Below are 25,314 nucleotides of genomic sequence, written 5' to 3' on the forward strand. Positions count from 1 at the left end.
TCAAAACAATTGATTTTGCAAGGGACTCACCTGCGTTTTTGGTCCCCCGGCTCCACACCCACCTAGGGAAATTACCAAACCCAGACATTTCTGAAAACGAGACACCCGGGGGAGTCCAGGGAGGTGTGGCTTGCCTGGATCTCCCAAAATTTGTTCACCCAGAATCCCCTGCAAACCTCAATTTCAGAAAAAAAATCACATTTCCTCACATTTCTGTGTTGGAAAGTAGTGGGATCACCAGACAGACACACTACCACTCAGCGTTCCTTCAGGTCTGCCGATAAAAAATGGTATCTGACTTGTATGGGTGAGCCAGGTGCCTGGGACAGGGAAGGGCCCAAAACCTAGTATGTATATGTGTATGGATTGTGATTGGTTAGCAGCCTATTGGCAGATCTTGTATTCCTTTCATGTCTCCCATCATTCACTGAACGAATATTTCAGAATTGTCTGCCATCTTATCAACAGCTTCCTTTGTGACTGTGTGTGCAAAGCTGACTTACTATATTATGACTAACAAAAATTAAGGGTGTTAATAATTTCGTTAAGTATGTATATTTCAACAAGAATGGCTAACAGTCCGAAGTGCTCTCCCAATTCCACCCTCCTGCTTCTCAGCCCATTTCTTTACACCTAAAAAATATAGAAAAGTCAGATATTACGATGTTCGTTCTACTTTATTGGAGAATTACCAGAAGTGACTGCAGACTCATAAGAGGTATCTACAAAATAACATGTTGGGTGTGAAAAACTGAAGATGATCCCTGATGTGGAAAGTTGGAAAGGGAGAAGATCCAGCAATTTTTGTTGACGCAGAATCTGTCAGTGGCTTGAAGACAGGTTAGCTCTCCCCTGCAAGAGACAAAAACAAACAACGATCAGAAAACTACTCATGGTAAAAGGCAAATCCAAAAATCTCCCACTGACAACTCTCTGGTGGGCAGGTACCTTAAGTGTTTTGGGGCATCCTGTGGCGATATTTGCTGGCTTCTTTTTTGTGCTGCTAGAAGTGGTTCAATTATGGTGGAGAAATGGCTCAGAAGGTCATATTCTGAGATCTCATGTAGAAAGTGACCATATGTGCCAGTGGCGCTGGACCAATTTTCAAACTGAGGCTGCTGCCATTAAAATCACATCACTGAAGCTGTAAAGATTGTGAAGGATCCAAGCGCCACACAAAAAATAAGTGTAGCAAACATGCCATACCCATGCAGTATTGGAGTGGTAGGGGTGGAGTACATAGCTAGTGGACCATGTTGGAGTACAGGTGTGGTAGTCATACCCGGACCACATTTTCTATTGACATGCCTGCTAAATTTGCACAGATATACAGTTTTATCTGGTAAAATTATATAGTACACAAACGATAGTATGTGGATATGGACTTCAACAATATTTATCATTTGCTTATTACTAAGTATAGTGTCTTGATTTGATCCTATTAAAATATTTTTTTCCTCAAATTTCAGAATTACCAATCTGATATGCTTAATTTGTGCTTTCCTAATTGCTTATATTTTTTGAATTAGGTGTATAGTTCATTTACAGGTATTTAAATGTTGTGTGTTAATAAAAACTGACATCCTTATCAAGCTCTTCCTTTCACTTACTTTACTCTAGCAATATTGTCACCTTGTTCATTTTTACAAAATCCTTTCACTTTGTAGCCAGAGAAATAAAAGTAAATACCAGTTTCCGAATAAGTAGTAATTTGACAGAAGACATAGCCTGACATTTAACATTGAAGCGTAACAAAATGTGACAAGATGAACACAAAATTCATTGGCATCATTATTGCTCATACCTCTTTTGAGCGCCAGTATGGATATTTCTAGGGGTGCTACAGCACACTTTCCTCCCTCCCGCTCCCCTTACTTGTAGTGCATATGGCCACTACAGTAGGTCACCAAAGGCCATATTTATGAAATTTGTGGTGCTACCCTGCGTCACAGGGAAAGGGCAAGAATGCACATTATTTATCCAATACAGTACATTCCTGTCCTTCCCCCTACGCTGGCACCATTTTGGAAACCAAGCCCCAACGCAGGCCCCCTTGATTCATGGTGCAAGCGTGCCTGTGTTGTAAGCCGGAATATTTATGCGCAAGAAGGGTCAGCTTCCTACACAAAAACAATCCTGAGACGCTTTTTTGATCCTTTCTGTGTGTGCTGCAGAATACAGCACACATAAAAAGAGGGAAAAAGGAGGAGAAATATAGATATTTCTCATCGTTACTCCTCTCCTGGTGAGGCGTATATTTTTGGAGCATTCCTAGGTTTACAAGTCCATGAAAATCTGGGAATGTGTCAAACACCATGGGAGTTACGTGGGACCCACCATAACGCCCGTAGATTGCCTCTCTTGCGCAGAGTGGGGCAAAGCAGCGATTTGCGCTGCATTGCATTGCTCCAGATTTATTTAAGCAATTCAGCGCCACGCAAACTGACTTTTTGTGACTTCATAAATCTGGCTTTGAGATTTACGTCACACATGTACCACGTTGCAATGGTTCAAGAATGACGCAAAGCTCTCTTAAATATGTCCCCAAGTGTCTCGGGACTTAGAATGGTTGCTCTTGTGGTGTGCTAGTATGGGGTTTTACATTTATATGATATTTTGTGTTCCTTTGAATAAGTGACCTCTTTTATCAAGTTTGTGAAACATTTGATTTGCTGCTTGAGTTAGGGCACTGCATTTGTGGCAATCAATTGTGTGCAGCTGTTTGGTGCTAATGGTATAATAACAAGGCTCAGTGGGCCTCTGTAGAGGGTATCTTATTGGACTGGAGAAAGTGATGGCTAGGCCAGCCACTTCAATAGTTCTTTCCACCTAATGAGGCTCAGTAGTTTAGAGCAATTCATTAGTTTTTAAAAAGTCAACTAACGGATACATCTTTAGCTGCATTAGTGAGTTCCCAGGTGCCTAATATAATGTATACTACTGTTGATTTTCTAGATGTATTTTATATTTCATTAGACTTCTGTACATGGGCACACAATATGAGGAAATTACTATTTCCCCATTTTGGCTTTGTACAGACTAATATCATATATTGCTGCCAATCTTATATTATTACCTCATTACCTGTTTTAGTGCTTTTTCTTACGAAGTCCAGCAATGCTTGCATTACCCATTAACTTAGCACACATTACAATTCACACTTTACTCAATTCCTCTCCTTACCTTTTTGGGTCCCGCCTAGGCAGCCCATGTGCTGTCTCGTCGAGAGATGCTGTATACAGTATAGCAGGGGAAGATCGGCCCACTATTTCGCCATAAATTTGATTGGCTGCAATGATAAGTTCTGCATTTTCATTGGTTTGTGCCTTCTTAGTCCCGCCTCCTGACTGCCGTGGTGTCAGTTTTGCTCTTCCGATGCTATCAGCCCCTTTACTTGTAACATCGTTTTGTTTCCCTGTCTCTTCCAGTTCCATCCCGCAGTCCGTAACTTTTTGCATCAAAAACAACCCCCACCCCCCACCCGATTCGTGCCTTCCTTCATGCCGGCACTTACATTTAAAATGCAATAGGTCTTGGGTAAATCCGAGTCTTATTGCATTTTTAAGGCTTGTTTGTCATGTGATTGGTGGATGAATTTGCACTCTTTCTCTCGCATGCGCGCGATGCCTTACATCACACACATGGGCGAAAAAACAGTGCAATTTTCTAACAGATGGTGGTTCAGGGATGTCAGTCCTCAGGAACGCACACAAGGGGGCAATTGCTGAACTTCGCATACAGTGACGAACAGCTTACAATAATGTCAGTGTCTGTGGGGAGGTTGCTTGCTTTCTCGGGTCTGTGCTGAGCATCTCCAGCAGCTCAGCTGCTCAGAGGCCTCACTAGATGTGGTCCTGCACTGTCTATAAGGACAGCCTAATGGTTAAGATTTTGCCGAGGCATCCTGCATCCGTGCCCTGCCGTGAGGAGGCAACCCGTCTCCTGAGTCGGTGAATAGGAGGTTTCCGCTCTCGGGACCACGGTGAAACAAACAACCCAACTGTCTTCTCTGGGCAGAGGCGACCTCTACTTCGGCCACGCCTGTAAGGAGGCAGGTGCTCCATTACTCTGTCTGCAAAGGCAACGGGTCTGTGCAGAGGCAGCCCTCTCGTCCCCTCCCCTCTCTACCGGGTCTACGTTGAGGCAGCTGCCTCCGCTGTCTGGTGTCTGCAGAGGCTACGGCCTCCATTACTGTTGCGGTACACACGCAGCCTCTTCCACGGCCAGGAGGAGGTGGGGGAAACCGCGCTGCCATGGCGGTGTAGAGGTCGCTGAGCACCCACCTCGCCAGGTCTGTGTAAAACCAGCACCCGCTGCAAGGACTGTGCAAAAGCTACCTGCCTCAGCTGGCGGGACTGCAGCTGCGAAACATCCATGTTGCACACTCCCACTGCTTCTCTCCAGCAAGTTTTTTGTGTTAGCTTGTGTGGCTGGTGACGAACGGCTGTGTATGTCCCTTCCTTTGAAAGACAAAATAACAGCATGGCTTTTCTTTCCTCTGTGTCTGCTATTCACTGTAAGCATTTATTCGTTTTTTCTTTGATTTGTAATTGTTGTTACACTCCTTTTTCTATACATTTAATTTCCCCTTCAGTCTCATCGCTTCTTTTTTCTCTTACACACCCTCATCAATGCCATTGCGTTTAAATGTTTTGTGGCAATGAGTCTTTCGTCTGAGGTCAGTCGTTCAGTCTCAAGCGCTGCATTCCCGTAATAGTGAAAGCACAGAGGAGGTCATACAAAATAAGACACAATGTGGATGTGTGATCTGTGAAATATCAGTGCGCAGTGGGGTCGCATACAATCTCGAGACACACGGGTCTATCGGCACAAGGGTTGTTTGCTGTTACAATGATCGGACCACCTTCACAAGTTTTACAACTAGTCGCTATTCACTGAGAAGGCCGTAAAAGTAAAAAAAAACATGAGTTGAAAATTAAAATCTCAGGCCACCCACGTGTCCTCCTGTAGCATCACAATGCACAAACGGATCACATATCACCACAATGTCCGGGGGAGCCGAGTGAAATCTGAAAGCACAGAGGGGGTCCTACGAAAGAAGACACAATGTGGATGTGTAATCTGTGACATCAGAGTGCGCATTGGGGTCGCATATAATCTTGATACACACTGGTCTACCGGCACCGGAGTTGTTTGCTGTTACAATGATCGGGCCACCTTCACAAGTTTCACAACTAGTCGCTTTTCACTACAGAAATTTGCTGAATGCTTTTTGCGTTGGTACATCATCATATGTATTTTTGTTGCTAACCTGTGTAAGTCCACCTACCTACCTCCTCCGTGTCCTTCTGCCCACACAGAGATTAGTCCATAGAAATTGCCTTCCACGCGCACCCGTAAATAATATTTTTTTCAAATCTTGTACTGTGAGTGATATGACCATGAAGGCCCTGATTCTATATATAAAAACACAGCTTTGGACTACACCATTTCACGCTAAAAGGCAATATTTCTCTCCATGTGTTCCCATACCTGGATGCACGCTGTAACGAGTTGGCGGTCTTGAACTCCACAAGACAATTATGAATTGGTGAACTAATTTCGACTTCACCACTGGGACCATTTGGTGGCCATGCGAATGTGCTGATGACGTCCACATTATGCTATTAAGTAGCCAGAACTTATCGCGCAATTAATTATTATTTATTGCGTGTCCGAATACTGATTGTCGAGCATCTGGATTTCTAACTGAATTATCTTTTTGAATCCAAAGTTAAAGATCTCTTGCACAAGAACATTTTCCAGTCCTGAAGATGACCGTTAAATAATGTATCGGTCGAAACGCCGTCGACGCTTCCCTGTGGCTTGATTTATTATAAGGACACAGTATTTATGTTTTGGGTGTTCCTTTTTGCTTCTGTGATGTGTATTGTTGTTGCCACCTGTCTGGTTTATATGTATTGTGTTTTTTGTACACCAGCTTTTTTTCTTGCTTGAGATTATTTATATGTTGAAATGAAACTTTCTGAATTGTTGGAGTAAAATAAATGTATATTTTTTGATACCATGAGGCTGTTGTGAAGGGCTTCTCTATAATTCATATTGGATATCTTTCCAATCTTTTATTTTTAATTTTTCCTTTCTCCCTGAGCCTTTTTGTTTGATATAATAAGTATTTGTCCCTGGTTCGGGGTTTGTGGACAGCCCCTGTTATTGTTAATCCCATACCTGGAGTGACATCATAATACCTGGAGTGCCACACAGTTTGGTGCTCACTTCCCTTCCATATTAAAGAACAGTAGATGTTTCAGCACCCAGGCTAATATGCTCCATTGCAAAATACATGTAAGGTCCCAAAGGCAAGACCGATTGCATTGCAAATGCTTGTTTTTGATAGTTAGTTATATGTCAGTCTATTGTCACTAAATCCTGAATCTGACCTACTACGATTAGCTGCAGTAGATCCCTCATCTAGAGGGCATTTATAGACCTATCACTGGGCGAGAGAAGATCTCTGGTGAAAGCATGTCTGTGGTTAATCTTGGGAGATTCTAGTCAAATTACTTTTCCAGGACGTGGTCAGTAGAACTGATTTCAACCCCTAGGTCTGAGCACCACTCCTCCAGCAGCCTTTTTACTTACACACTGGTTTCCTATTGTACCTTCCTGGGAAGTCACAGAACGTGTCAGTGGCACAGTTTGGGTTCAGATTGTTACCACCCCCCCAGCTACTAATATTTGCAGACTAAAACAGAGGCAAACACTGCTTAGTTTGTAAAATATTGAGATCTCAATGCTCTGCTGAGAAGACTGCAGCTGACATCATTAAATGTCGGCACAACGAATATCAATTCTGCGTAGTCTTGAACCCATCTTATACCTCTTTAATCCACTAACGGTGACACCCTGACTACTTATTTCACATTTTCAGGTTTCTGCTTTGTTCCTTTTTGACGGTTTTCCATCTTTCTCTTCCTTCTTCTTTGCCCTTTGTGTGTTTTCCCCTCTCTTGCTCTCAGTTAATATTTGATGAAACAAAAAAGGGCCAGTGGATCCTACTGGCAATCACCAGCTGAAAATAAGCACTGGAGGTAAATCTTTCTGGTAGAGTGAACTCAAGATTTTTCTCCTATATCTCTGGTAATTCATCTTAAATGTGGTAATGCGTCAGATTTTCTAGGGACCTCTCGTGTTTATCAGGCATGGTTGTTAGACTACAGTGGTGTGATAGTTGCAATGGCTAACTATTCCAGCATTAGAAATTCTAGAGCTGTCGGAATAAAAGGATGAAGTGTTTTTACTACTAGGGCAAATCTTGTAGTTAAACTCCATCTTTATGCTCAAATAGTTCCAGCAGCAACTTATTTCCCTAGTTCAAATCACTCTACCAACTGATTGGTGGGTTATAAACTGATGTATACAATTTGTGGTTCAAAAAATGGTACAATTAGCTGGAATATGACTCTATCTGGCAGCTAAAGAAAGTAGAAATACTTTTAAATGTAAGTTGTATGCATGCTTGCAGCTGAGAGTGTGCTTTTGTAAAAAAAGAGTGTGTGTGAATGTGTGTTTATGTGTAATCATGTGTGTGTGAGTCAAAGTAAAGGCCACATGAACAATGCTGTTGCTTTCGCTACCCCTGGCTTTTTGGTGAATTGACGCCCATGGTGAGAGTTAAACGGATCCATTCAGTGATTTAGGATGATTGTTAATTTGGTGCCCGAACCGAAGTTTCTTACTGCAATGAAGGGTCACAAGAGATGCCCCTTGGTTTTCTGTTTTGAAACTTTTAATGCATGCCACTTCCTAAAATGTGTAAAATTATGTTTTCACATTTGTACATTTGCAAGTCAGCATGTTTGCACATTTGCAAGTCAGCTGGCTTTTCAACTTTTCACACCTCTAATAACTCCTACTTTCAGAAACGAAGATGTGATTTAACTGAGTCTTCATTCATCTTTTTGAGAAAAAATAGGAGACTATCATTATAAATAAAAATGATATATGTGATTGGCTAAAGTTCAGTATGTAATAAATGTGGTTACTGATCCATGTTCAAGAATACTGCCTTATATTCAATGGTGCATGTCCTCGACAGCCGGATTGTTGTAGCCCCCATAAACTTGGTGAAGCGTCTTATCCTGCATGAAATACCTGATGGGAAGCTGCACTTCCTGCAAATATTCAATGCAATGAAATATGAAACAGCTCAGAAGAGATAGGTGTCCTTTGGTAGATTATTGTTTACATTTGACTTTTATAGGAAGTCTACAGTAAAAGAATTGCCTCCATTCTTAAACAATGCGCTCAGCAGCGGGGGCGGGCTAATTCCAGTTCAGCGGCAATTATTCAATATAATTCACGACAAAAAAACATCAATATAAAGGAAAAAACAATTGGCCACATCGAACCTCCCTGACAGGTGCCACTCTCTGTAGAGACTGACTTTGAAAAAACCAGCAGATGTACATACATTGTTCCTGGCAGAACTAATTTTACATAAAGGCTTTTTATTCCACTTGCGATACAAAATCATATTGACTTTACCTTCGCTTACATCTCGAGGCCTCACGACATTTTAAGAGACTACATGTGTAAGCCTCAATTAAAATCTGAGAGCTCTACCATATCTTTTCCCTAGGCTTTTTTAAGATTAAGATTTTTTTGTAGACCCTAATTCATAAATACTCTTGAATGAAAGGTAGTTTGATCCTGGTAAGGCTCATGGGGAAGGGGTCATAGCTCCTGGTTAGTATATACGTTTGTGTGTGATAGCCTGCTTCATGCATCCATGGTATAAGGTTGGCCATGACATAACGGTGGTGTTGCATGAAGTATTGTGGGAATTCATGACAAGATCCTGTCCGTCCTTGGAGTGATGCAGGCCAGCATATAATAGTGGCAATTGGTTGGATACTATTAACATAATTTGCTACTAAGTCTCACCGCTGGCACCTGTGTATAAAAGGTGCCAATAACCAAATTTTGTTTAGACGCCAGTGGCCGGCAATATTGATGGCCGGGGTCACAAATACCATGGCTGCATAGTTTTGATTCCACTTCATGCCTCTTTTGTTCAGTACTGAATACTCTCTCACTCTTTCATAATCCCTGCTTTCTCCATTTGCACTGTTTTTTTTTCATTTTTCTCTTCCTCCTTCTTTCCCCCTTGCGTTTTTATCGGTCTCGCCTGGCAAAAGGAGCGCATGCGCTGCAGTCGCCATCTTTTGAGGACCTTTTGGAATCAAATCTCCCAACGCTTGCATGCACGCATCTGCATGGACAAAGATTTCTGCTCTCGCCATCTGTCCAATGCAGACAGCATGCGTGGGTCCGTACGGACTGTGGACAGTCCGACGCCATCTTGTCTAAATAGCGCGTTCACCACGCTGCCGCGCTCACTCTCCCCGACCCTCGTGCATTCACCACGCTGCCACGCTCACTCCCCCGCCTCCCCCCACCCACTCCCAACGCGACGATCTTCGCCTTCTACAACAGGTAAGTTTAATTAGTGTGTTCAGTGTGGGGGGGAGGTGGGTGTAGATGGTGTGTTATTTTGGAGGGGCTCCATCAGCCTTGTTCTTTTTTATCGCACCATGCCACCATTACCAAAGCCAATGTCCCGGCTGCGCATGTTGTCCTACTTGTTTAATTAATGCTGCCTGCATCCATGCTACGAAAGCTGTCTTCGAGGGCTGTCGGGCCCCTCTCTCCTCCCCTTTGCAGGCTGATCCTATGAGTGCGGGAAAGTCCGGGGCTAAGGCTGCCACTCCTCTCACCCGAGCTGTGGGGAACCTGACTGGAGCAGGGTAGAAACTTTTAGACTCCCCGCCTCCTCGTATACATAATATTGTGTACATGGATGGGTCATCCCGGCGCACCGGCAGACTCAGTGCACCCACAATTCCTCTCCACACCAGGCTACGGACGCTGATGGCCGCCATCGGCCCCCTGCTCCTTGTCTTGCTGCTGGCCGGCAAGCGGGGCACTCATTACAAGCGCGACACTTTCAGGAGCATCCCGCGGGACGAGCTGATGCCGCTGGATTTGCTGCGCACAGGGAGGGAGCGGCCTCTTGGCGCTTCACATCTTCATTTTGCCAACTCTTGCAAGTGCAGTTTTAATCCAGCACAATGAATACCCTTTCCTTGGGCACATAGCGCCTTGTGCTGTGCTGTGGCGCTTTACACACAGAGGGACGCCAGTTGGGTGAGTCTTGGGCGCAGCTCTGCAGACACCCGCGGTTTATGAGGCAAAGACCCCAGACCGGACTTTGAGACAAAAGCTAGCGCCTCCCTGATGCAGGCGCTAAAAAGGAGGGGCGTTTTATTTCTACAAACCTTCCACGCGGTGCACACGCGATGCCCTGCACAGCGCACATACAACGTTTCAAGAGTGGTCTAGACAAATGGTTTTGTAACGTAAGGGATGTTTCCAGAATAGATCCTATGCAGGTCGGGATGCACACCAGTATCCATGGTGCAAAGGTGCTGCGAGGCAGGAGGCCAGCACTATGGTGCACCAGCACAAGGGATGGAGGACGGAGTGGTGCTGCCAGCGGCCTCAGAAATAATAAATACAGATGAGTGTGTGTGCGCGGAGGCCCCAGAAGGTGTTTGTGGAGGTCCGGGGGACTGAGGTACTGAGAGCACACAGGGTGACCACTGACCAGACGTCCAGGATTGCCCCGGACAATCCCGCTTTCAGAGGACTGACTTTTATTCTTATAATATTTCCCCTCTTCAAGAAGTACCACTTGTAAAGCAGACCATATTGCCAATATACAATATACGGAATTGCAGTCACTCATGCATACTAGAGGTGGTCGAGCCGCTGAAAGCTCGAGCCAGGCTGAATCCTGGCTCTGGCTCAGCTCAAGGTCCCGTTGGAACCTTGAGCCCATAAGGAGCCAATCTTTCATGTGCTTTCTGTGTGCCACCCTCTGCCCTCATGCACAAAAGAGATAAAAGCAAAGCATTAACAGTTGAGGTGAAAAGGAGAGAACTAGATACCTGCTTAATAGATGATTTGTGCAAAGTGAAACCAGAAAACATGGATTATTTACGGATTCCCCGCATAACCAAATTGTGTGATCGTAGACAAATATTATATTTTACTGATCTTCCTTTTTCTTCACTATCGTATATGAAAGCACCTTCAAACACTTGAGTGCAGAATTCCAACTGTACAAAAAACTATTGTTTGATTTAATAGGCTACAATGTTGCTTTGTCTATAACATACTGGGCCTCATACAGGGTTCACATGACTACTTTCTTGTTTATTCAAGTAACAGCACCACAGCTCTTTGAATGGTAGCATTGTCTTCAATTTGCGTTTGGGTGTAAACTGATGGTATATCATGGTTGAAAAACATGGCGTAAATTACTTCACAACAGAAGTGTATCCAATATACAACTTTTCTTTTTTTCCCCAAACAAAATCTATGTGGCAAGCAAGTAGAACGGGCCTGTGGGGTAAACCATTAAAAATGCAATAGGTCTCGCCTTTCATTAAGTTAAAGCCATTTGCCTTGCTACCCAATACCATTAGCAAAACAAATGGCTTTAACTTATTTAAAGGCGAGACCTATTGGATTTTCAATGCTTGTCTTTTCTTGCTGTGGGTGAAAGTCTAATGAGGGAAAATAAGTGTTGGTTCCCATAAATAAATGCTGGGGGGCCCACCTGCAACCACTGTCTCAAATCATGCACTGGCTGTCACAGTGCTGGTCCTGACATAATGGAGGTAATTCTTTACATATATTCGGCTTTTTTGGCGTAATGGTGCCCCTCCTTGGTATAATGCTGATCCTGATATAAAGCTGGTAATTATTGGTATGATGGAGCAAGGTTTCACACATAAAGTGACTTGCTTATACTCAACCCTCTCAAAATAATATTAATGTACTAACTAACATGTTTTGTCTTATTAATATTGCATTACACAACATTTTAGGCATCTAGGGGAAGCTTGTCAATGTGCTTTTACTAATAATAATCCGCTTGCACTAACATGGCTGCTGCTACGCAGGATTTTCTACTGCGCATGCGTCTGTCACCCACGTGATATGCTTGGTGGGAAAATATCTGCTTCTGCGCAATAGAACTAAAATGGCCATTATGTGTCCTAACGTGCAAGAAGCATGCATCGCTGCTTTGCTAAGCTGTTTGTTTTCACTTAATATCTAACGCAATAGTATAAAATAAATTAATGGGAGTAGAGTAGAAAGAAGTGGTATACAATGCATTCATTTATTCTGTGACTCTAAAGCTGTTTCTTTTCTATTTTCACATATCATGAATAAACAGGCCTAAATGCTTTGCTGAACTCCATCTTTGGAGAAACTGCGTCTGCGCAACAAGACTTGAAGTTACAGAAGCTGTCGCCTTGAATCATGACCAAGACGGACATGGAAGGCGGAGAAGAGTGAACTCCTTGCCTTGCCAGAGGAAGCTGAATTGATTAAATTGTTTATAAATGATCATTGATACATTTCACTACCGGGCGGAATAAAGAACATGAGTAGATAAAGTTATGGGAGGGAACATCATGAATACATGATTGACAAATTGTTTCTAGAAAAATATGGTGTGATGGCTACTCCTCGTTCTTGTCCATTAAAATTGTGGGATTCACACATTTGCAACATTTGGGGGTGGTAAATGACCTGAAAAATAGTATAACTAGGGTAGGCTTAGCTAGTTAGTTTGTCCAACTAGCTGACCTGTCACAGACCCAACGCACTCAATAGGTGATCGAGAGCAGAGTTGCTGGTGGAGCACTCTGTTAGAAGATTCAATAACCCAATCAGGGTTTGGAAAGGAGATCGATGACCCAATCGGGGTTCGACTGTGAGCTCCAGAGAGGGTTTACAACGCTGGTGTTTTGAACTTTAACTGCGGTGCAAGTCTTAGCCTGTGGTGGTCCTGTCCTGATCCAGTTTGGTCCGTATCCTGTCCTGGTTCTGATTCTGGTTTGCACCAGTTCTTACCTGCTGGCACCTGTACTTGGGATTTTCTTATTCTTTTGACTCAGCCCATGGCCAGGATTGGTCATCACTCCGAAATAGGTAACTATAAAGTGTGGGTTTGTCATTGTATTGTTTCCCTTTCTTTTACCCACCCTCTGTTTTAAAATACTTAATGACATTTTCTCTCCAATGCATTTGCAATGATTATTTTCCAAAATTCTGTATTATTCTAAGAATAAGAAGTTAATATGAAATTGATGCTATAATTTTCAATGTTACTTAGATAAAGATTTTAAACTTTTCCGAGTTTGTGGTTATTCATGAAATGCTAAATGTTATTATTGCTACCTATTTTTCTCTCTAACTCCCTTGATCCTTTAGGACTATAGGTATCGGTGACTTGGATTGGTAAGAGAAATTGTATAATATCCAAATGGTAAAAACCCCAATTGGTTTGAGAGTTGGTTTACCTGTTTAATATATATATATATAGATACATGGGCCCAGGTGAGTATGTTGAGCAGGTGAGCCCGCGCTCTATCAGGTATACTGTAGGCATCTATGATGTGAGATCTATAATCCCTGAAAATGGCAATATTTCGTTTTCGGTAATTTCGTTTTGTCTAATAAAAAGATTGTATATGATAGCAAAATGGTTGTATTTTCATAAACAGGTAAGCTCATTCTTGGAGACATAATTACAGTCTAAAATATGCATTCTAAGCGTATATTTCGCTGATCATTGTTGTTTTCGAGATCGTCGCCTGTGACATTAGTAGACAGTCTGTTCTCTGAACTTCTTAGGTGCCCCTATCTAGAGCGATAGTACTGCTGTTTGATTCTGTATCATCAATCTAGCCTGCCGTTGTGCAATTTTTATATTTTTTAATTTACCGTCGGATCCCTTCCAGGGACCTTCACATTGAAGAAATATGACTACGGATTTCCTTCGAAGGAGCGGGATGGAAAAATGGAACTGAGAGAAAAGCAAAAATGATGAAATCTGTTATGAAATACAATAGGCAGAAAGGCACTGCATTTTTCAAACTGACTGGATCACCCATGATTTTTTAGGCTGGCTTCCAGAATTTTTGCCACTACTATCTCAATAATTTCCTGTGGCGAGGAAACAACAATACCCCCCGAAAGGGTCAGCTTAGCTGGGGGCACCGTGAAAGTATTAGAATATTTTATTAGTGCTGTTCAGGGTATATGGCTGTTTTGCACATTTATGTGAGAATGGCTCTGTGTAATGATCTAGCTGGCCCCGTTTATTCTGTATCAGCCTGCCACATATACAAAACTCTCTGGAAGAAGTCAGACTCACTGACCTCTGCACTCCATCGTAAACACAAACGTTTGGGACTAACAATGCTCACCACTTACAGGACTTCCAGTGTCCGCCACATGGGCCAAGGTTCTGTATTACCCTGAGGACTTTTTCTTGGTACTCACTGTTTTGGATTATTTCTTGTAACCTTTTTGTTTTGAATTCCCTAGAACTATAGTGGTTTGTTAGGGCTTATAATGAAAGTGTCTGCGCTGGCTATAAGCAATGTCAAGGCATGTTGCACGCAATGACTAGATTGTAGAACTGTAGTGACATTTAAATACTATCCAGTGATGCCTACGATGCTTATAATAGTAACAATTAAACCTGATTAACTGATGCGGAGGGCACAGCTATTGCAATTTGTTGAAAACACAATATAATATGTTTAGGAAAAAACCTTTTGTAGCACAAGCATGAAGTTATTTAGTCAAGCATTTGAGAACAGAGTCCAGGCTCCCACCTGACACATGAGGGGCACGTACGTCAAACAGACCGGGTCGTGAAAGCTCTGTGTTGTCTACAATCCATTAACTGGTCACAACTGGGTACTCTCCACTTCCAAAAAGCAGATCCCAGTTCTGATTCGTGGAGGCTCGCATACTTCACTGGACTGTCTATATACCTTACTCTCGATACCTCGGTGATCACAGCTTCCCATACCTGTCCCACATAATGATGTCCACCATTTTCGTGCATAGGAAATATGTCAGTCTGCGGTGGAAGGCTCTAATGGTGTTGGAAAACCTTCCCTGAAGTATGGAATGTGCAGCAATGTCTGTCATGACTGCATTCAAATGTAGGCGATACATTATAGCTCACTGAAACACAAAACAGCCTCCTTCTTGGGCTTAGTCCCACAGAGGGCATCAAGGACTCTTTGAGTGGAATGTGAATGTAGGAACTCAGTCACAGTCAGGTGGTTCAATACTTTAAAATAAGTTCAATCTCTAGTCGCTACTGAATCTTCAGAAAAGATAAGGACTTTATTTACATTAGATACAATAATTAGTGAATTCAGTAATGTCTTAAATAATGCAATCGCTGTCTAATACTTGCATCTCTGTATTACTCAACGCTCACCTAACTCTCTATGCATAGAGGCTGGACTACATTAAACATGATACATTTTATCTACGCTAACACTGGGCACTGTACGGGCGGTAGAAGAGCCTAGGCATTAATGATATAGGATTATTGTTTGTGTTCCATCAAGGTCCACAGAAGAACCAGAAGGAGTCCTGCAGGTACCCAGAAGGTGCAATAACGTTTTTTAGGGGAGACGATGTGGCCTCATGGCTAGACTGCCGACCTGCTGGGAAACCAAGGTTCGAGCCCTGGATCGACTCCACATCCTGTGATTCTGGGAAAATCACTTAATCTCCCCGTGCCAACCAAAAAAATGAATGTGTCCTTCTGTAACATAACTGGTGCTCACGTAAAGAGCTCCAATACCTTCGGGTCGAGTTTGCACTATATAAATCTGCAACAAAAAAACGATTGTTGGCTGTCACTCAACACAGTCCACTGTCCTTTTTAAACTTCTTTTACCAAGGGTAGCCGTCAAGGAGCGATTGCTCGATTCCCTGTCAACATGTCCGCTGGCATTGGTAGATGCTCATGAGTCTGTGGTCATTGTGTATTGCAAAAAGGCAGTTGTGTTTGCCAAAGTAGCCTTGATGACAACATCATGGCAAGATTCATGAGAGGCTTTCTGCTCCACAAGTGAGAAGGGCAAGAGGCTGACAAGTCAGAGCACCTCAGGAAGCGCACAAGAAAACTAGTGATTTGCCAAGAAGGCACTCCGCCACTTCAGGAATGCAGTGCTGCACCATATTTACAACAATGTGGTGCAGCCTGCGTTTCTATCGGAGCTGGTGCTAAACTTAGCAGCCTAGTGCCAATGCAGGCACCCTTCCACCATAGTACAAGGGGTCTGTGTTGAGGGGAAGATTGTTTATGTGCACGAAGGCCTCCCTTCCTGCAAATAAAAAATCTTTAAATTACGTTTTTTAATTGTTATGTGAGCTGGTTAATGCAGCACACATAGAAGTTTCAAACCATTCTTTTTTTCTTGTTTATGTGCTGGAAAGTTCACCTTCCTGCACAAAAACAATCAATGGCAATTTTCTGTTTCTATGTGTGCTGCATGACACAGCACACATGGAAACAGCAAAGACGAGGAGAAATAAACATTTCTCCCCGTTTCGCCTTTTTAAGACCAGGTTTTCCCTGGTCTGAATTTTAGCGCCTCCTATTTACGCCACCCTTGTGAATAGGGGGCGGCATAAATCTCAATGGGAACAACCACTGCAACACCCAATGCCCTCCCCTTTCACGCTAACAGCATGAAAGGGTGCCTTATTTACAAGGCAGCGCTAAGCCACGTTAAGTGGCTTAACGCTGCCTCGTAAATGAGGCGAAGCCCACATCGCCACCTCAACGTCACTGAAAGTGACATTGTGGTGGCAATAGGATCCTGAATATATGCCCCGTCATCTCTTCTCGATGGTCAAAGCCTCCAGAATGTCAGAACATAAAAAGAAACTTTCCTAACAAAAACGAGCACAGATGATGCTTAGATGGTGGTCATCCCAATGCAGTGGAATAAGATATGCTGGGCAGCAGTTGCACTCTGGTGATGCACATGCGCTTGCCATCGCTGAAAAAAAAACCTTCATTAGAGGCCCCAAACAGAGGGGCTGTCATTTCTTGAATTGAGTCTAGACAGGTTCTCAACATTGCTGGTAGTCCAACTCCTTCTTTTCTGCTCACTGCAATAGTAGGCTTCTTAGCCACAAAGACTATGCTTGGTCCTACAAGAAGTGATAAACATAGTCCTTTCCATGGTTCACTGCCTCCTCTGTGCTCATGCATAAAGCTTCACTGAAGAAAATCTTGCAAAGAGAACCTGGTCTCAAACAACAGCTTGCATGTCCAGGTTAGAGCAGACAATACCAGGTTCACAAACCACTCAGATTCTGACCTGCAATTGCAAATTTGGAAGGAGCCAGCCTAATCCGTATGGCTTTTTAGCTGCGCACATGTATCCTTATTATTTGTAATATTTAAAATCCATATTGATGGTACAAAGCCTATGATACTCCAAAGTGGTGTAAATTGACTCCAGGCACGTCTTAGCCAATCAGGGGCAGTCGTTTGGAGTGCCGCTCATAATCCTGTGCTAAATGCTTCGTAGGAGGGATGGGCAACGAGAACATCACTCAGTCACAAGCTGAGATAATAGATTGCACATGATCAAGTGGGGGAAACTTCAAGGTCTCCTATTTGTAGTGTTTGTGGGTACATTCTAGCCACACTACAATCTGAACTATGATAGCCGTTCATGTTAAGGGTGGTTAAAGACCAGCACTCTGGTTTACATATGTGTTCTAGAGAAAGCAACAATCCCCGGGCTACACAAACACACACTCTGACATACTGAGCTCTGACCCCCTCAGGTACATGCATACAATTTCTCACAGTTTTTGAGAAGGGGTACTCTTTATCTGTGCTCTTTCCTCAGTAGTGGGGATTAGCCAAACACAATTATATGTCAGTGGTGAGGCCTGGTGATGTTGTATAGCGTTTTAGGATCCGAGCGAAAATTCCCGATTCATGCCCTTATATAGGTACAATTCACATTGCCCTAATATAGGCATAGATATCATACCCATATTTAGACATAGGCCATACAGTCCAAATACAGGCATGGCTACTTCCACCCGTACCAAAAATCCACAACGATTTCTTGGAAAATCGGCTTAAGCAGTCAGGGACATCCCCTTGCTTGAATATTGATTTGTCCAAGAACTCATGGAGATTACAAAGAACTACCATTCCCTTGGGGTTCTTTACTGACGGTATTATGCCCGAATTTACGTCTAGGCACCTTCAAGGTATAAATATGCCTTCACTTGCTCTAGCAAGGACACGGTGGTTCAAAGCAGTTCGACTATCTACTTGCCCAACGCAGCTCGCTCCAGCAAGTGCTGAAGGAAGCCGACCCTCCAGCTGACGCACTGATCGAGAAGCTGTCCTTTCTCTCGCTGAGAATCCAGCTCCTCGCGGGGTGTTGGGATATCGAGTCCCGAGACAGAGATATCAGACCTCCTTCATTTTAAACTAAGGTATGGAGCTGATTAGACCCTAAAGAGAAATCTTGGATAGATTCTTGGCAAAGAAACGAAACCTATGCTACACCACACTTACTTAGGTAAGGTACATCGGGGTAGGCGTATTTTAGAAGCACCAGTTGAGTAATTTTAGTGTTTGTTATTTATGTATGTATTTATCTATCGTTTAGTAACCATACAATGCTTTTACAGTATTATTTTATAATACTCTTCTCGCTGTACGCATTATACTTTACAGTCTGCATTACGATTGTAGCAGTTCACTTTACTTGCATGAGAAAGAAGACTGTTCAATAAATCCCTTTTATTGAAAACGCCCGTCTCTCTATTTCTCTGCACCTCTGATGAAACGAAGCATGCACGATTGACTGAGTAAAATATCTATCTATTGTTTCCACGACTCTGAAGATATGTTTATTCTTGGGGAAACAAAGTTGTCATGTTTATGCAATTGTCAGAAACTAATTCCTTCATGTTTATTCGAGAAAGTTTCTAGTGACCTCTAAGCTAGCTGGCACTCACAATTAAGTCTAATATATTTGATAGAGACCTAGTAGACATAAGTCACACGTCAAATCTATAGGATATATTATTTGAATGGGCAGAGCCTATTGGGAATATAGGAACTACACTACAGATGAGGTGAAGAGTCCTTCCATGGTTGATCCATCATTTGTGTCTTTTATTTACAGCAACCTATTGAGACACCTTGGAATTATGGCTGGGGGAAATCTATCCGAGCTGATCATACCCTCCCTGTTATATTGTGGGCGATAATCTGATCCCACCCAAGTTTGCTTCCGAATACGACTCTCCTGGCAGAGTGGGCTAAAGAACGGTGATGGATCAAACTCAGATCTGTTGACTGGATGTTAGTGTTTGATTGATTCAGATGCTCCGTCCATCACCACCCCCTATTGTACCGCTTTGTTCGCCATAAGTTGGCAGGGTAGGCTCAGACGTGAGTCCCTTGCTTACTTTGCCACAGGATTCAAGCAAGCCTGGCTGAAGACGGTTGAAATGCTAGAAACCGGTCCTAGGAAGCTTGTTTCAGGTCCAGGGAAGGCATGGCTTGGCAGTTAGGGCTGGACTGTTCCCACGAGGCACAGGGTCAGACTGATTTGCATATGGCCATGTCTGAACTGGGGTGGCAGAGTGGGCTAAAGAACGGTGATGGATCAAACCCAGATCTGTTGACTGGGTGTTAGTGTTTGATTGATTCAGATGCTCCGTCCATCACCACCCCCTTTTGTACCGCTTTGTTCGCCATAAGTTGGCAGGGTATGCTCAGACGTGAGTCCCTTGCTCACTTTGCCACAGGATTCAAGCAAGCCTGGCTGAAGACGGCTGAAATGGCAGAAACCGGTCCTAGGAAGCTTGTTTCAGGTGCAGGGAAGGCATGGCTTGGCAGTTCGGGCTGGACTGTTCCCATGAGGCACAGGGTCAGACTGATTTGCATATGGCCATGTCTGAACTGGGGTCGCAGAGTGGGCTAAAGAACGGTGATGGATCAAACCCAGATCTGTTGACTGGGTGTTAGTGTTTGATTGATTCAGATGCTCCGTCCATCACCACCCCCTTTTGTACCGCCGAATCCGACTCAGACACAGCCCTTGCCCATGCACTAGACGAGCAAGATCACAGTGGAGTGACTGGCGATAATATAAAAGAAGGACAAAACACACATAGCGGAGGCAGAGACAAAACAACTAGTGCCAGTTGTAATATAGAGACACTATCAGACCTAGAGGTGTGAGACAAAGTAGGCCAAGCCAGCGGGAGCCGAACCGAGAAGAAGAAATCTTACCTGAGATAGCTGCCGAGTTCAACCCAGACATAGCCTTTGCACATGCCCTAGGCGTGCGAGATCACAGCGAAGTGACGGGTAAGAATATAAAAGACGGTCAAAACACGCAGAGTGGTGGTGGAGATGAAACAACTAGTGCCTATTGTAATATAGAGACAGTATCAGACCAAGAGGTGTGGGACAAGGTAGACCGAGTCAGTGAAAGCCCAACCGAGAAGATGGAAGCCAAGATGAATCTAGATGATAGCCCTGAGGAAAATCCTGCGAGAACATCACAAAAGACACAGGCAATCGACTAGAAGATCAAGCTGTGGTCAACGAAAGGAAGAGAGAGACCGCTCTGGAAGTACCATCGAGAACTCCTGGAGAGAGGAAGACGCGGTGATCCAAGACACCATGGACCAGGAAGATTGAGGTAGCAGGCAAGTGGCCACGTTTCCTTTGGGGTTGGTAAAAAGGTGGTGGAAAAGTGTTCAAGAGCATGGAAGGGGGGGGGTGTTAAACTCCCACACACTATGTGAACCCCACACTCAAGCCACCCTGGTGATGGTCACCTCCACCTGAGCACTTAGACACAAATATAGGTATCAGATATACTGATACGGGATTTCATTTTTTTCTTTTTCAGCCTCCACAAGATAATCCTACGGGGCCACCCAGAAGACTAGAGCTGCCTGGAAAATCAGAGACCTTAAAGAATCCCATGGAATTTAAGACATAGACAAAGTTATTTTTTCTTTCATAAAGCTGATACGTAACTGCAATAAAAACAAAGTTTTAAAATCACTTTCCGCCCTTCAGTGTGTCCTTCTGACCCCTTAACCGATCACACTCCCCTATTACGGGCCTGCAGCCAAACTTTGAGCCCCCTTGGCTTTTGTTCTATGTGCTCAATACATTAAACACCCAGTAAAGACCAGCAGCCTAGTGGCATATTAATGTCTGGGGTTGCGTCGTTTTTGCACCAAGCAACATGCTGCGTATGTGAGGTAAGCACTTAATGCAATTCTCAAAGCCATGCAATGCCACTTTGTGTTGCCCTGAGTAACTTCATAAATCCAAGATAATGCTGCGCAAATCGATGTGTAGCGTTACTCTGCCCTGGGAAGGCATTCAATGGGCATTGCACGGGTGTTCCCACACAACTCTCATAGAGTTTGACGCATTCCCAGACTTACCATTGCTGGTAGACCTGAGATTGCGCCAAAGAGATACATCTTCCCAGGTGAAGCATAATGAGGAGAAATATCCTTATTTCTCCATTGCCAATAAAAGTGTGAAATATTCGAACTAAACAGATGGAATAAATTAACCTGATTTTACCATTACTTGCTGGACGTCAGGGACTGCTTCACTCTTAGCGCCCAAGGCCACCCTAAAAGTGAATACAAACACTAATTACTATACTATACAATATATGTTAGGTTATACACAGAAATTAATTTTCTATTTACACTCAGGAGGACAAATTTTTTTCTGCAAACTCAGTACAGGTTCCATGCCCACCACTTCCTTCCCTACATCCATGTCAAGACAGGTTTGGTTTGTAATCCTTTACATTTCAGGAGCATTGAAGCTTCTCTAACAGCACATGTGGACCACACCGACCGAGATCGAATGGACCTGCCCCTCATCTAACAGTTTCTGTAAGTGACAAGCTGGGTGTAAGTGTAAATTTGTTTAGGTGAGTGAGCTGTGAGTGAACAGAAGAGTCTGATGTCATGGAGACATACGGTAGGAAACAATAATGTATTTCCACCCAATACAATTTCCAAATCTTATCTGAAAATATGACTGCCCCGTGCATGATATGAGAGTATCATAGTGCCACCTATGAGCTGTGCTCTGGAAAAACATCCCAACTCTGAAATGACATTTTGAGAGGTCCCAGTTCCCACTGGCATTCCATTGCTGGTTCACAATCCAGAGCCCAGGGGGATATCCGCTTGGCTTTCATATATATAAGCCAGGGCAATTAAAGGAGAATTGCGAAATTAGACAGGTGACAGCATAACCCAAGTGCCAAGGGGGCATGTACATGTTAAAATGGGGTTTGGCCCTTTTATGGATAAATTACATGTGGGAGTTCACAAGTGGAGGACTGGGAATGCAAGAAATAGGAGTGAAGGTCATAACTGCTAAAGAAGAGTTACTGATTGCTGCTCTGACAAAATGTTCTTTAGACAATTACAAAGTCCAACAACTGACAAAAGGGTGAATGAGTGAGACATATATATTTAATGGAGGCCATAGGGACACAGAGGAGAGTGGAGAGAAGTGATATACCCCCTTTTCAACTATAATAATGCACCCTACATATAGTGTAACTAATAAAACAATCTAACATTAAAGGTCCAATATACAGTTTGACAGGCAGAGTACTTCATCACAAACACTAAGAAGCACCCTCTACGGCAACCTCTTAGACTGCCCACCTCAGTTCAAAGCCACTTGAACCATATATTTTCTGGGAGCAGAGACCTTGTTGGCTCCGTCAACAGAAACTTTCCCTGATGGCCCGACAGAGTTGGGACTACCACCATCCACCCAATTTAGGATGAATGATGTAGTGCCTTTTTTGCTTGTCTGTCACCGTGAGGAAAAACCTGGCAGTGACGGACAGAAATAATAAATAAAGACACCCCACACTATGGGAGAAAACTCTTCCTCTTTGGAGAATTTGTTTCTGAAAAACAAAAAACTTTATAAAAGGTGATTGATGGCCGTTGAAAGGGGCGTCAAAATGGGTGGCAGCTATCCTCCAATCTGTGTCAACATTGAAAGGAAACGTCATGTCAGTAGTCCCTTTAAAGATAAAGAGAGGACGGCTGCCACCCTCTACTGTACTCTGTCCACCAAACCCTCAGTCAAGCCCTATGTCACTTATGCATTAGGACTGAACTAGTTTACACACAAACTGTTGTTTAAAATGACTCAACTTGTAGCGAAAATATGAAAAATAATATCTTTCTTACCAGCTGAAGAGATAGATGTGCAGGAAAGAGCAGGAAAGAACATGTTATACGATTAGTGATGCTTTAATGCGTTTGAGATACAGTACTAAAAATAACAATGAAGCACAATTTATTTTCAATCCTCCGCCATGCTCCCTTTTGCTTATTTCTGCCCCTCTGCAGACCTTAACTGTTAAATATTCAATACCAGGTCCCCTGTAAACATCTTTGATATTTCTGTCTGCGCCCTGCTCTGGTGAAAGCCTGAGGAACCGTAGGAGTTAGCAGCAGACACAGCAAGGCAGAAAGCGGGGTGCTGCCAGATGAGGGTCAAAGACAATGGTTAATTTGTAAAAAAAAGTGCCAGGGCTCGTGTCAGGAGGCAGCTTGCACCAGCCCATTTCTCTTGTAAGCGCCGCCTATAACAGAGCTCCCGTGCCAACCAAAAATGAATGTTTCCCTGCTTCAATACCTTTGGATCGAGTTTGTGCTATAAGCACCGATATTCATGATTAGGTGCCAGTGCTGAGCACCAGAAACCACCGGCTAAAATTAAGCACTGGGTCTCAGGTCACAGAATTCCAGAGCGAGATTAAGGGACCTAAAGGAGATTCGGGTTAAAATATTCAGTGCATGTATTAATAAGCGTTTGCAATGCAATCCGTCTCGATTATGGGACCTTATAAGTATGTATCCAGGGAGCAGAAAGTATATGAATAATGTGATTGAATAGTTACAGTTTGTGCACAGATGGAACTAATTTCAAAGCGTGTTAAAAAAAAGTCCACATCCTGGCTGTCCAAAGTAATGTTATGAAAGATGTTAATGGTGGCTATTATATAATGTCATCAATGGTGTAATTTTTTACCTATGTCATCATGTGCGAGGCAATGAGTGGTGCCTTAGGGCGAAAACTTGTTGTGGATATGCTTATGTTTAGATATTGATAGTAACAAATATGTTAAATTAGCTTCCATGTCTATGACAGATGTAAAAGTCAACTCACAATAGTGAGGGCTCTTCTGTATTCGATAGCTGAAGCACAAACAATAAATCAAAAAACAGTGCTTGGCAGAGTCAGGGTTCTGAGCAGTAGAACAGACTACGGCCCAACTGCCACTCACAGAAATTGTAAATTGATACTTGTATAGCGCACTACTCACCCGCAAGGGTCTCAAGGCGCTTGTACGAATACCGCTGTGGAACCCATCCTGGCTTTCCCTGTGAGGTGTCCACTCCTGGGCACCCCCAAGGTGGTGGCCAGGCATCCTTAGCGTTGTGGGGGCCATTGTGGAGATTAAGCAAGCTATTGCCCAGAGTTGCAGAGTGGGGCTCCATGATTGGAATAGGTACTGAGGCGAGAATTATCAGGGCCGTGGAATTTTGAGCCCAGGACCCGCCGAGGCGGGGAATTGAACCCTGGTCCCGGGCTAGACCTCTGCATCAGGGTCTGCCGCTCTAGCCATTGAGCCACACTTCTCCACGCCCTCGTCACTCCTGCCCCCTGTAAAATCTTAAGGCGCCTTTCTCTTGATACAAGAGCATCACTGGAGTTCCCTTTGCTGCTGCTGATGCATGCAAATGGGTGATTTGCTCTGCATTGTTACTCAACACAGAACTAAATGAACACATAGGCTGAACTAAATTAAAATCATAACTAATACATTTTGTCAAGAATAGATAATTGATACATTATGACACGTTGGTCAATAAATTCGAATTTCGGTGAAAGATTTTTTTTAATAGCAATCAAAGAGATGGGAAGGTGGACTAGCGAACACTTGGTGTCCTGCTTACTTCAGAAAGGGATGTAAAATTCCTGGCCTTCTCGAATGTATTTTTTATTAGCCGCCGTAACACACATTCACTTTATAATCCACACTCTAAGCCCCTGACCTGTAATTATAATGCACCCACGCTGAACCCACCACATTGGGCAGCTTAAGGCTGTTTCAAAACCATTGACAGCTGTCGGTACCAACCCCATCTCTGGCAGTCCATTATCGGCAATCAAAGAAAAGTGCAATTGCAAGTTTTATTTTTATTTTTTTATGAATTGGTTTTATCCATGGATGTTTTATTTATAATGACATGTATGTATGTATTTAACTGGATTTAGATCTGTGTTTTTTAAGCAGACAGATTGTTCCTTTT

General features: G+C 43.3%; 1 long non-coding RNA gene across 1 annotated transcript; it reads right to left on the bottom strand.

The window, feature by feature from the left end:
• Nucleotides 1-658: 658 nt before the first annotated feature.
• LOC144768946 (uncharacterized) lies at nt 659-21,593 on the bottom strand. The gene is made up of 2 exons (XR_013598653.1): nt 21,530-21,593; nt 659-852 (listed from the first exon to the last, which is right to left on the bottom strand). It is a non-coding gene; the product is annotated as an uncharacterized LOC144768946 (long non-coding RNA).
• Between the last annotated feature and the right edge of the window lie 3,721 nt (nt 21,594-25,314).

This window comes from Lissotriton helveticus, chromosome 7 (assembly GCF_964261635.1).
Source record: "Lissotriton helveticus chromosome 7, aLisHel1.1, whole genome shotgun sequence".
Taxonomy (NCBI): domain Eukaryota; kingdom Metazoa; phylum Chordata; class Amphibia; order Caudata; family Salamandridae; genus Lissotriton; species Lissotriton helveticus.